The following is a 12,666-nucleotide window of genomic DNA, read 5'->3' as shown; positions in this document are numbered from 1 at the left end:
ACATTGAATTCCTCTGTTAGGTACAGGTTTGATGATTCCAGGGAATAGAGTATGCCTGAATGCATAGGTATGGGTGAAGTGAACCCAGTCAGAAAGTTTAGAGAGCATCTAGCAGATCATTAAACAGCTGTCTTTCAAATGTGCAGAACACAACTCATTTGTAATCTGGGGACTATCTGTATTGATTCTTCCCAGGGAAGTTACTTATTTTTATACACATGTGATGTGTTCTATCCATAATACCATTCTACATGTTAATGCTCAAGTGTATTATTAAAAACATGTTAATAATGAGGTTTTTCTCTGTATCACAGAAGCAGCAGGAGCAAGTTTTCTTTTTCCTTCCCAGCTTTTTAAAATACTGCCAAGGAATGTGATTTTGTCAGACTTGCCTTTCCTATTAAGTCAATCTGCCTGACTGTTCCTTCTAGTAGTTTTACCTGTTCACTCATTTATTAATTCATCAAATATTTGTTGAGTGACTGTTGTGTACCACGTACTAACATAGGTGCAAGGATAACAAAAAACAAACGTTCTCCTTTCAAGGAGCTCATATACTAATGGGAAGATAGAAAAGGATAAAATAAATATGTAGTATTTCAAATGAAAGTGTTAAAGTGTTAAGAAGAAAAGAGAAACTGTTAACAAGATAGGGAAGAAGTGACAGGAAAATGATGTTTTATTTATTTATTTATTTATTTTTGAGATGGGGTCTCACTCTGTTGCCTAGGCTGTAGTGCAGTGGCATAATCATGGCTCACTGCAGCCTTGACCTCCCTGGGCACAGATGATCGTCCCATGTCAGCCTCCCAAGTAGCCAGGTCTACAGGCATGTACCACCACACCCAGCTAATATTTTTTTCTTTTCTTACACAGACAAAGTCTCACTATGTTGCCCAGGCTGCTTTTGAAATCCTGGGCTCAAGCAGTTCACCCACATCTACCTCCTAAGGTGCTGGAATTACCGGCATGAACCACCATGCCCAGCCAAAATTGATGTTTTATATATGGCAGCCTGGGCAGACCTCTATGATGTGCTATTTGAACAGAAATCTCAAGAGAGGGAGTATATTAGTCCGTTTTCATACTGCTATAAAGAACTGCCTGAGACTGGGTAATTTATAAAGGAAAGAGATTTAATTGACTCACAGTTCAGTACAGCTGGGGAGGCCTCAGGAAACTTAAAATCATGACAGAAAATGAAGAGGAAGTGAGGCACCTTCTTCACAAGGTGGCAGGAAGGAGAAGTACTGAGCAAAGGGGAAAGAGACACTTATAAAACCATCAGATTTAGTGAGAATTCACTCACTATCTTGAGAACAGCATGGGGGAAGCCAACCCCATGATTCAATTACCTCCACCTGGTCTCTCCCTTGACACATGGGGATTATGGGGATCATAAGGATTACAATTCAAGATGAGATTTGGGTGGGGACACAAAGCCTAAATGTATCATTTTGCTCCTGGCCCCTCCCAAATCTCATGTCCCTTTCACATTTCAAGACCAATCGTTCCTTGACAACAGTACTCCAAAGTACTAATTAATTCACTTCAGCAGTAACCCAAAAGTCCCAGTCCAAAGTCTCATCTGAAACACAGCAAGTCTGTTCCACCTGTGAGCTTGTAAAATCAAAAGCAAGTTAGTTACTTCCTAGATAAAATGGAGGCACAGGCATCGGGTAAGTATGCCCATTACAAATGGGAGACATTAGCCAAAATGAAGGGGCTACAGGCCCCATGTCAGTGCAAAATCTATCAAGGCAGTCAAACCTTAATGCTCTGAAGTTATCTCCTTTGACTCCATGTCTCACATCCAGGTCACACTGATGCAAGAGGTGGGTTCCCATGGTCTTGGGAAGCTCCAATCCTGTTGCTTTGCAGGGTAGAGCCCCTCTCCTTTTACACACCGACATTGAGTGTCTGCAGCTTTTCCAGGCACATGGTGCAAGCTATTGATCGCTCTAACTTGGAGGTCTGGTGGACAGTGGCCCTCTTCTCATAGCTCCACCAGGCAGTGCCCCAGGGGGGACTCTGGGTTGGGGCTCCAAGCCTACATTTCCCTTCCACACTGTCCTAGCAGAGGTTCTCTATGAGGGCTTCATTCCTGCAACAGACTTCTGCCTGGACATGCAGGCGTTTCCATTCATCCTCTGAAATCTAAGCAGAGGTTCCAAACCTCAATTCTTGAATTATGTGTATCCACAGGCTCAACACTACATGGAAGTTGCCAAGGCTTTGGGCTTGCACCCTCTGAAGCAATGGTCCGAGCTGTACCTTGGCCCCTTTTATCCACGGCTGGAGTGGCTGGGACACAAGGCACCAAGTCCTGATGCTGCACACAGTGGTGGGTTGGGAGGTGGACCTGGTCCACAAAACCATTTTTCCCTCCTAGACCTCTGGGTCTGTGATGGGAGTAGCTGTAGTGACGGTTTCTGACTTGCTATGGAGACATTTTCCCCATTGTCTTGACTATTAACGTTGGACTCCTTGATAAATATGCAAATTTCTGCACCCAGCCTCTCCAGAAAATGGGTTTTTCTTTTCTACTGCATCGTCAGGCTGCAAATTTTTCAAACTTTTGTGCTCTGTGACCTCTTGAATGCTTTGCTGCTTAGAAATTTCTTCTGTCAGATACCTTAAATCATCTCTCTCAAGTTCAAAGTTCCACAGATCTCTAGGGCAGGGTCAAAATGATGCCAGTCTCTTTGTTAGTCATAGCAAGAATGACCTTTGCTCCAGTTACCAATAAGTTCTTCATCTCCATCTGAGACCACCTCAGCCTGGACTTCAGTGTCTGTATCACTATCAGCATTTTGGTCAAAACCATTCAACAAGTCTCTAGGAAGTTCCAAACTTTTCCACATTTTCCTATCTTCTGAGCCTCGTAACTGTTTCAACCCCTGCCTGTTACCCAGTTCCAAAGTTGCTTCCACATTTTCAAGTATCTTTATAGCAGTACCTCACTACCTCAGTACCATTGGTCTTGAACTCCTGGGCTCAAGTGATCTGCCTGCCTCCACCCCCTAAAGTGCTGAAATTACAGGCATTGTCCACCATGCCCAGCCAAAATTGATATTTTATGTATGACACTCTGGGCAGACCCCTATGAGGTAACATTTATACAAAAATCTCAAGGAAGGGGAGGAATTATCCATTTACATATTTGAGGAAAGAGTGTTCCAGGTAGAAGAAATAGAAAATGCATAGTCTTGAGGAATACCATGTATATGCAGTATTTTTAAAACTCGTTATTTTGAAATATATGTACACTTACAGGAAGTTGCAAAAAGTATTGAGAAAGGTCATGAGTACCCTTCACCCATCTTCAGCTAATGGTTACATCTTACATAATTATATGTAATATCAAAACCAGGAAATTGATGTTGATACAATCTATGCTTTATTCAGATTCCACATCTTATATAACTATATACCATATCAAAACCAGGAAATCGATATTAATACAATCTATACCTTATTCAGATCTCACCAGCTTTTACGTGCACTTATCTGTGTCTGTCGTTCTGTGCAATTTTATACCATGTCTAGAGTTATGTAACAACTACCTCTATCTTGATAGTTGGTACCGAATAGTTCCAGCGTCACAAAGGAGCTATCTCAAGCTATCCTTTTATTGTCACACCCATCCGATCTCCCATTCTCCTTCCTGAATCACTGGAAACCACTACTCTGTTCTCCATCTCTATAATTTTGTCTTTTCAAGATAGTTTTCTAAGTAAACTCATTTGGGGAAAGAAATGAGATAAATTGTTCTAGTCACTGAGTGGAGAACAGAGAGTAGAGTACCTGTTGAAGCAGAGGCATTGCAACAATTCAAACGAGAAATAATGGTGATTCTAAACCAGAAAGCTTTCAGTGAAAGCAATGAGAGGTACATGGATTCTGGGTATCTTTGGAAGGTGGCACTACCAGGTTTGCTGATGAATGGGGTATGGGGTGGGAAAGAAAGAGAAGAGCCCAGAAGAGTCAAAGGTAGATAAGGTGAATAGAATTGAGAAAATGGTAGAAGGATCAAGTTAGATGGTAGAGAGGTAAAGGTGGAAGCAATAATTTTGTTTTGGAATTGTTAGGTTTGAAAGCTTGTTAGACATCCCGGTAAAGTCATAAAGAGTGCAGTTGGATGCAAGTATGGGATTCAGGGATGAAGTATGTGCTAGAGATGTGGATTTGAGAATTATCTGTGTGGAGATATTATTCAAATTCAATTCTCCTTGGAGTGAATGGCTCTTCAGGTAGGGTCTCCATAAAAATGCTTGTTGCATGCTTGTAATCTCAGCACTTTGGGAGGCTGAGGTGGGTGGAACACTTGAGGTCAGGAGTTCGAGACCAGCCTGATCAACTTGGTGAAACCCCATCTCTACTAAAAGTATTTTTTAAAAAATAGCTGAGCGTAGTGCCACATGCGTGTAATCCCAGCAACTTGGGAGGCTGAGACAGGAGAATTGAGCTGAGATTGCACCATTGCACTCCAGCCTGGGCAACAAGAGCAAAACTCAATCTAAATAAATAAATAAATAAATAAATAAATAAATAAATAAAAATAAATTAAAAAAATAAAAATAAAAAAATTGTTGCTTCAAATTCATATCAGTCTGTAAAATTATCTGGGAAGGCAGTACACAAACTGTCACTTTGTGATGTTTCTGGTGACCCATCTTCATTGATCAGTATGGAAAAGGCATGTCTCTGAAAATCTCTGAGAGTCTTTGATACAGCAAGAGCATAAGGATAAATCATTCTTCTATGTTCATGGTTGTAGAGGATCTTGAATGTTTAATGGCAGAATACCCTGATCACACTCTGGCACTTCTGTATGAGAGGCTGAGGGATGTTACTGATTTACCCTGAGGAATACTTACTACTAAGAGGACAGAGGCAAAGGGAAAACAAGACTTCACCCTGAGCTGTAGCTTCCCTCATTCCCTATCCTGCTTTCATTCTTCACACTGTTTTCTTTCTTTCTTTTTTATTATTATACTTTAAGTTCTGGGATACATGTGCAGAATGTACAGGTTTGTTACATAGGTATACATTTGCCATGGTGGTTTGCTGTACCCATCAACCCGTCATCTAGGTTTTAAGCCCCACATGCATTAGGTATTTGCCCTAATGCTATCCCTCCCCTTTCCCCTGTGTCCACATTGTTTTCTTTCTTTTGGAAGCCTCTCATTCACTAGGTTTCAATCCTGCCTTGCTAGTGTTCTAACTCTAAGGCCTAGGCAAGTTATTTCACTGAACTTAGCCTCAGTGTCCTCATCTGCAAAATAGACAGTTTCATGATATCTTCAGCCCTTACATTCAATGATTCTGAGAACTAGGGTGTACTATCTTCTTGGATATCAGTCATCTCAAGCAAGCCCTCCTTTTTTGGACCTTCTTTCCACACACTTCACACACTTTAGAGAACATAATACACATCCTCTTTTCTCAAGGCTTACTCTTTTTAACAGGCATCCTAATTCAATTAACTCCACTGTTCAAAAATGTTAGTGACTAGGGGTGATGTAAATAAATTTGCATTTTATAGGGGTCTTAATAACCCAGAAGGGAGTGGGGAAAATAATATATATTGAGAGTTTATTAAGTCCTAGGTACTGTAAATACTTTATTGTATTTAATCCTCCAATTCTACAACAAAGATATTATTATCATTGCTATTATGTAAATAAAAGAACCAAATACACAGAAACCCACGGTCTTGTATAAACTTCCCTAGCTGGTAGGTATTGAAGGGAGTATTTGAATCTTTGGTAGCTTCTGAGTTTTTGTTCTCTCAGGGAATCTGCCAGATATTCAGGGCACCTGCCAAACCCTATGAGGCTGTAAGAAAACTATCCAGGGTCTTAGAGTACCCAGCTTTTTGGGAGTTACAATTTTGAATGAAATTTAGTGTTCCTGTAGCTACAAAGGGAACTGAGTTAGGGAAGTGATGACTTTATATTTAGCTACATTGGTTATTTTCCTTATAATGATTTTGGCTTGGTAGATTAGAGGCAGCCCAAGCAACCCAGAATCGCTAAAATAGAAGTGAGAGCTCATTGCCCACTGTCCTTCACCATGTTTACATATAGGAAGCAAGAATAAAACAAGCATAAAATAGGCTAACTAGCTTGTCAGAGCTCTTCACACCACGTCTGTGTGAGTTCCAATAAGACACTGACTATTATTAAATTCCAATAAGACACTGACTATTATTAAAAAGACAGAGACTCCACATACTAATAAATTGTTGTTTTTCTTTTCAGTCACCAAAGGACAATCCTCTGCATATGTTAGCAAAAAAATGGTACTGATCCTATAATCTCTAATATTAAAGTTTAGATTTGGCAAGCTGTACATCTTACGTTGTTCATTAACAAAAAATATATATATATATATAGATTGGTATCTTGTACTATAACTTGTACTGTGGGTCAAATTCCAATACAGTAAATAGCATTGCAATAGAAGTTCTACAAAACTACATCAAAAAAACCTTTCATGTTTGAACCAATAACCTTATAGTGCTAAGGACTTTGAGTACAGTATGCTAGAAGATTCTTAACAGTTATTTGTCCTGGACAACAAAGGTCGACTCCATTAAAAACATAGCCATCAGTGTGGGATTATTTCCAAATCAAGCTTTTGGAAAAGTCAAATGAAAGTTGGCAAGCAGGCGGGGCGCAGTGGTTCATGCCTGTAATCCCAGCACTTTGGGATGCCGAGGCAGGCGGATCACCTGAGGTCAGGAGTTTGAGACCAGCCTGGCCAACGTGGTAAAACCCCGTCTCTACTAAAAATACAAATATTAGCTGGCTGTGGTGGTGCATGCCTGTAATCCCAGCTACTCAGGAGGCTGAGGCATGAGAATCACTTGAACTCGGGAGGCAGAGGTTGCAGTGAGCTGGGATCATGCCACTGCACTCCAGTCTGCGTGACAGAGCGAGACCCTGTCTCAAAAAAGCAAAAAATAAGCAAACAAAAAAATGAAGTTGGCATGCAATAAATGTTGAATGAATACTGAATAGGGAGTTTCAGCTAATCCACTCTAAATAGTGCTGAATTTCCAGCTCTAAGGTCAATGCTTGGCATATATATCCTGAAGGAATGAATGGACACAGAGTAATTTTTTTTCTAAAATGCAAATTCAATTATGTCACTTCCCTTCTTAAAATCCTTCAGTAGCTTCCCATAGCCTCCAGCATATTATTTTGAATAGTGCTTCTCAAACTTTGATGTGCATCAAAATCACCTGGGGATTTTCTTAATTAACTGATGCTGATTCAGTAGGTTTGGGATATTGTCTGAGATTCTGCATTTTTAGCAAGTACTCAGGGTTATAGCAATAATTTTGGCCTGCAGACCATACTTTGGGTAGCAAAGACATAAGCTACTTAACTTGACATAAACGACTGATTAGACCGTTAGTTTCTTTCTCACTCTTTCCCCAGTTTGAGCTTTTGCTCCAATTTATATTTTTCCCTGAAAATACCATGATCTTACATTGTCTGTCTGGATGCTGGATTTTCCCTAATTCTGGGCCTCCATCTAGTTTTAGCTTTGACATTACAACTACCAAAAGATTTCCCCTTCTCCCTTCATCTGGGTTAATGTCACTCTCATGTATTATACTGTCAAAGAAGCTTTGAGGACATAAAACTTATCAAATATTTTATCACAATCGATGATGGCACCAGTGATAACATCCAAATGCCTGGGTGAGTAAATAAGAGGAGAATAGGGGATTTGTTAAACTGAGTTTGCAGAGGAAAATGTACTGATTATAATTAAATTGGGTATTTATTTGTTATGACAAAAAAGTAGCTAGAGTCTTTTAATCCACCCCTTGGCACCACTGCTTATCTCCTTGTAACATATGTTTGATTCCCATGTCTGTTTCTTCCATATGGGAAATTTCAGCTCCCTAAACATCACCAATACAAACCTGTTGATAAGGCAAAGTTAAATTTATTGCTTACTGTGGTAAGAAAGACCACAGCCTGGACAAAGCTTTGGTAGTGTTTCATAAGGAGAAAGGTGAGGTTGGATTTTACTGGGAGTGTGAAGCTTGGTTTAACGTTGGTCGTTCACTGTGGGGGCACAATTAGGATTGGGTAAGGATCATGATATTATAACTTATGTTTGGTGGAAACAGCACAGTGAAGATGTCTAGCCAAGAGGATCAGAGAGTATTAAGGTGTGAACTCTATTGATGTTTTTCGTTGAAGAGTTGATGGGAGTTTGGGGAAGTTACTTTAGTGAACAGTCAAATTATTTGCCTGGCCAAAAGTTATCTGTAATAGGAAAGTTATGCTAATGAAGACAGTGCAATGGTAAACCATGTTAATGTGGACAGCAAGCTATGTGAGCATAAGCGGTAGGTAGCTTTGGGCCTCCATGTCCAAACTGTTTGTAGTGGTAAGTGATCTTCATTCTCACATAGACTGAAAGCTTCCTGAGCACAGGGCAATGTCTTTATAAACTTTAAAATACCTACGTCCTGCACATCACCTGCCATAGACAAGCATCTAGTAATTGTTGGTTGAGTAGATACTGAGGGAAAACATGCACCAAAGAAAAATGGCAATAGGACAGAAATTCACTATCATTTGGAAGAATAACAGTGTTTTCCACTGTTATTTGCTATGCACAGTGGGGTCGACAGAGCAGCAGTACCACTTGGGAGCTTATTGGAAATGGAGACTCTTGGGTACCACCACAGGTCCAATGAATTAAACTCTGCATTTTTAAGGATACTTGTATTGAATTATTTTTTTTCTTTTTTCTTTACTTTTGATACATTTTTCTTTTTGTTTATTTGGTTTTGAGATGGGGTCTTGCTATTTTGCCCAGTCTGGTCACAAACTCCTGAGCTCAAATGATCCTCCCACCTCAGCCTCCTGAGTAGCTGGGATCACAGATGTGAGCCACCACACCTGGCTTGTATCACGTTAAATTTTGAGGAGCAGTGCTTTAATATCTATTCAATTCTCATCACTTGATGAGGTATTATTAATTCCACCTTTGGATGTGGAAGTTGAAGCCAGAAAGTTTGAATGACTTGTACAAGGTCAAACAGCTTATTGGTAGTTGAGCCAAGAGGCTCTCAAGTCTTCTGCCTCCACAACCCCCTACTCAGTCGCTGCCCTACAATGGAATAAAATATACTAATCCAAGAGGGACAAATATGCTAAAAATCTCAATATTATACACTTTGGAAGGTGCATTTTCTTTCCATTCTAATTTCTCTTTCAAGTTTTCTGATGCATAAAAATATGAACATCAGGTCTGAGCAATGTTTAGATGCCACGCTTTGATCCTTTTGCCATTCAAGATGTTTGATTTGCATTCTGCCAAGGAATCTGGTAACCTCTGTGATGTAGACCACACCATTAGTCAAGAGAGAGCTGAGCGACCTTCTTCTGAGAGCTGGCTGGCTGTGAGCGGCTCAGAGGGAAAGGATTTCTATTTACAAATTATATTGATTATTTATAAATAAAAGTTCCCCTTTTTTTCTTCAATTGTAAAATCTGCAGTTAGAGAGTCGGGAAGGAGATCAAAACTGCATACATTTGCATCTGCCAAGCCTGATAACTAGTTCCAGAATTACAGAAATGGTGCTGAAATAGCACCTCAAGTATCAGACTCTATCAAATGTAATCTATCCATAAGGCAACTGCCAATTATATTTTAGAGAAAAAATGTAGACTGAAAAGATAGACAATCCAAGTAGCAACTCCTGTAAAATTATATGCCCATAGTAGCAATCTTGAAGATATAAATATCGGTATGTTTCTCCTTCATTTATCATTTATCTGATCATTTGACAAGTATTTATTGAGTACCTGTTAAGGGTGTAGATATATGTGGTGAGGCTGCAGGTGTAAGTAGGTCTTTCTGAGGATATGCATGAAGTCGATGTTCATAATTTGGTAATGTATGTATACAGACTGAGGATTCCTTCAGTGGATATTAAGAGGTGGAGTAATAGGCAGTAAATGCACTAGTCAGTTGTGGCACATAAACACGTCAGCACAACTTAGGTATTAACTTCCTGTTTTGTTTTGGGTGTGTTTAATTACTCTGTTTATTACACAAGCACATCGTAATCTGTAGATATTGTCATAAACAGCACAATAAAGCCTGCCACATCAGAATGTCATTGATCAAATTAGGTGTGTTCCTCAGCTGTCCGGATACGCACACACCTGTGCCTGTAAACAGGCACTTGCTGGAGATTGCTTCCAGGTGTGGATTTGTTGGGCGACCTTGGGATGTAGGGCACTTTGGAACCTTTTCCTCTAGCTTCAGGAATTAACCTCAGGGCTTGGTTCCATGCCAGCTTGCATTTTGCTTTGGGACAGTAACATGTAAAGAATAGGCCTGTTAATTTAGGGTTACTGAGAAGTCATCATAGAAGAAGTAAAATTTCCTTGAGGAATGGGAGTCTTTTATTCAATCCAGGTTTAATGCAAGGCTTGGTGAACAGCTCCAGAGGGTTAATAATTGTGTGTGTGTGTGTGTGTGTGTGTGTGTGTGTGTGTGTGTATCCTTTTGTCATTCAAAAGAATATGTATACATACACACCTGTACAGCTGATGATAGATATACATTACATCAATGAGTTAAAATGAAGTGTGCTATTCATTCACTGAGGATTGGGCTATCATAATGAACTATTATGATAGTAGAAATTGCCAGGGCAATAAGCAAATAATACATACTGTTTTCAATAAACTTTCTAAGTGTTGTTATCAGTGGGTTTGCTTAAATATTTTTTTAAATTATTTTTATTATTATTATTTTTTTTGAGATGAAGTCTCGCTCTGTCACCAGGCTGGAGTGTAGTGGCGCAATCTTGGCTCACTGCAACCTCCATGTTGGCCAGGATAGTCTCGATCTCTTGACCTTGTGATCCACCCGCCTTGGCCTCCCAAAGCACTGGGTTTATAGGCATGAACCACCATGCCCGGCCAATAGCCCATTGCTCAGTGAATGAATAGCACACTTCATTTTAACTCATTGATATAATGTATATTTATCATCAGCTATACGGGTGTGTGTGTGTGTGTGTGTGTGTGTGTGTATGTATGTGTGTATCCTTTTGTCATTCAAAACATGCGCACACACACACACACTCACACTCTTATTAACCTTCTGGAGCTGTTCAGCAAGCCTTGTATTTTTAACTTTCATTACAGTGTGTAAATAATTTAGCAAATTCTAATTTGAACCTGATATCAATTTAACATTTAATATTTAGCCAAATATTTATCAAGTGCTGACTGTGTTCTAGATGCTGGGGCTGCAGTTTTGAAAGAAACCATTGAGGCCCTCATGGAGCTCACAATAAATGATCTTCCGTAAAGTATCAGGTCTCTGGTTTGTTACTGTATTTTTTAAATTGTTAAGGAAAGAAAAAGGCCCTCTCTTTATGTAGACAAACATGCTCTAAGTGCTTCCAGAAATAATCTCTATCAGGTAATGCAGGCTGTGTGTGGAGTGAAATTGAGTCCAATCCATGATCCAGCAGAGTTTCAGCCCAGGATTTCTTTAGAGCCTTTGCTACACACAAAGTTGGCTGATGTGCCATTCAGCATCCCAGCAGCTCTTTCTCTTCACACTAGCAATGGCAAAGCTTTGTGCGGAGGCATTGCTGGCTGCTCTGAACTAAAAGCATCCGTGGGGACCGAAAGAGGTTTTTGCACACCTTATTAAGGTAGGCAAGTGTGTCTGAGTGTGTGTGTGCCTAAAAGCTGGAAGACATCTGTTGAGAGGAAAGTGCTCTTCTGTGGGTCTGGCAGCTTTTCTGTAAGTCTTCTATTCTGATGCAGGAGCGTGTGAGCAGTGGGTGGGAGGAGATGCTTTGGTACTTGGAATGCTGAGGTCCGGATTAAGTGGTATTGTAATAGCTAGTTAGAGGCAGAATAAAAAGCTGGGAATCAAAGCATTTAAAAATGCATCCTTCCATTATTTCCTCTCAAGTTAAACCATATTCATTCTAGGGAAAATTAAAAAAAAAAAAAAAAAAAAAGAGAAAAAAAAAAAAAAAAAAAAACCAGCAAGGGTGAGTAGTCCAAATCTGTAAGGTCTTTGATCTTCTCTGTTCGTCCAGCTTTTGAAGTCTTCCTACAGCCAATTTGTTTGGCTCCTCTGGAGGGTGCGATTCACATCCACTTCCCTCTCCTGAAGCATTTCTTTCTTCTATATTCCATCAGGGAACAATAGAGTTTAACAGTAACAGGCAATTTTTTTTTTCAAAGCTTGTGCCCTCTTCTGCGTTTAAAGGTGTTTTTTAAGAGACTCCTGCTAGGGGAATCTTGGTGCCTGTGTGTTAAGATGGCAATTAACTTTTAGTATCAGTGCTTACATTAAATTTTCTCTCTTTCTGCTTTACTAAAGCGGTCATTAAAATTCAGTGTGAGTACCATGAAACTTTATCATAAAACCCTGCTTTCCTTAGAGCACCTTGATTTTTTAAAGCAGCCTTCTCAGTTTATATATACATAGCTGCCTTCCTTAGAATATCAAATTGCTTTGTGTCACATTAAGAAACACTAGGTTGAACCTCTATACTGTGTTTTATCTGAGAAAAATACTGCTGCAAAAGTTTGATTTGTTCAAGTTTTAGGATGAAAATTTCTTTGTAACAAGTTATTTGAGTTG

General features: G+C 39.6%; 1 protein-coding gene across 16 annotated transcripts in view; it reads left to right on the top strand.

Moving 5' to 3' along the window:
* The window catches only part of DMD (dystrophin), a 2,153,717-nt gene that overhangs the window by 1,067,391 nt on the left and 1,073,660 nt on the right, over positions 1-12,666 (top strand). For 2 of the 16 annotated variants that reach the window (XM_074029187.1, XM_074029186.1), the window contains exon 1: positions 11,621-11,719. The exons of the other annotated variants lie outside the window; for them this stretch is intronic. The gene's annotated coding sequence lies outside the window, so the exon portion shown is untranslated. Of the gene's footprint in view, positions 1-11,620; positions 11,720-12,666 lie in introns of those variants that run through there. 16 annotated transcript variants of the gene reach the window in all.

The sequence above is a fragment of the Macaca fascicularis genome, chromosome X (genome assembly GCF_037993035.2).
Source record: "Macaca fascicularis isolate 582-1 chromosome X, T2T-MFA8v1.1".
Taxonomy (NCBI): Eukaryota; Metazoa; Chordata; class Mammalia; order Primates; family Cercopithecidae; genus Macaca; species Macaca fascicularis.
The sequence above is the reverse complement of the archived record's forward strand: the minus strand, read 5'-3'. Positions and strand labels throughout refer to the sequence as shown.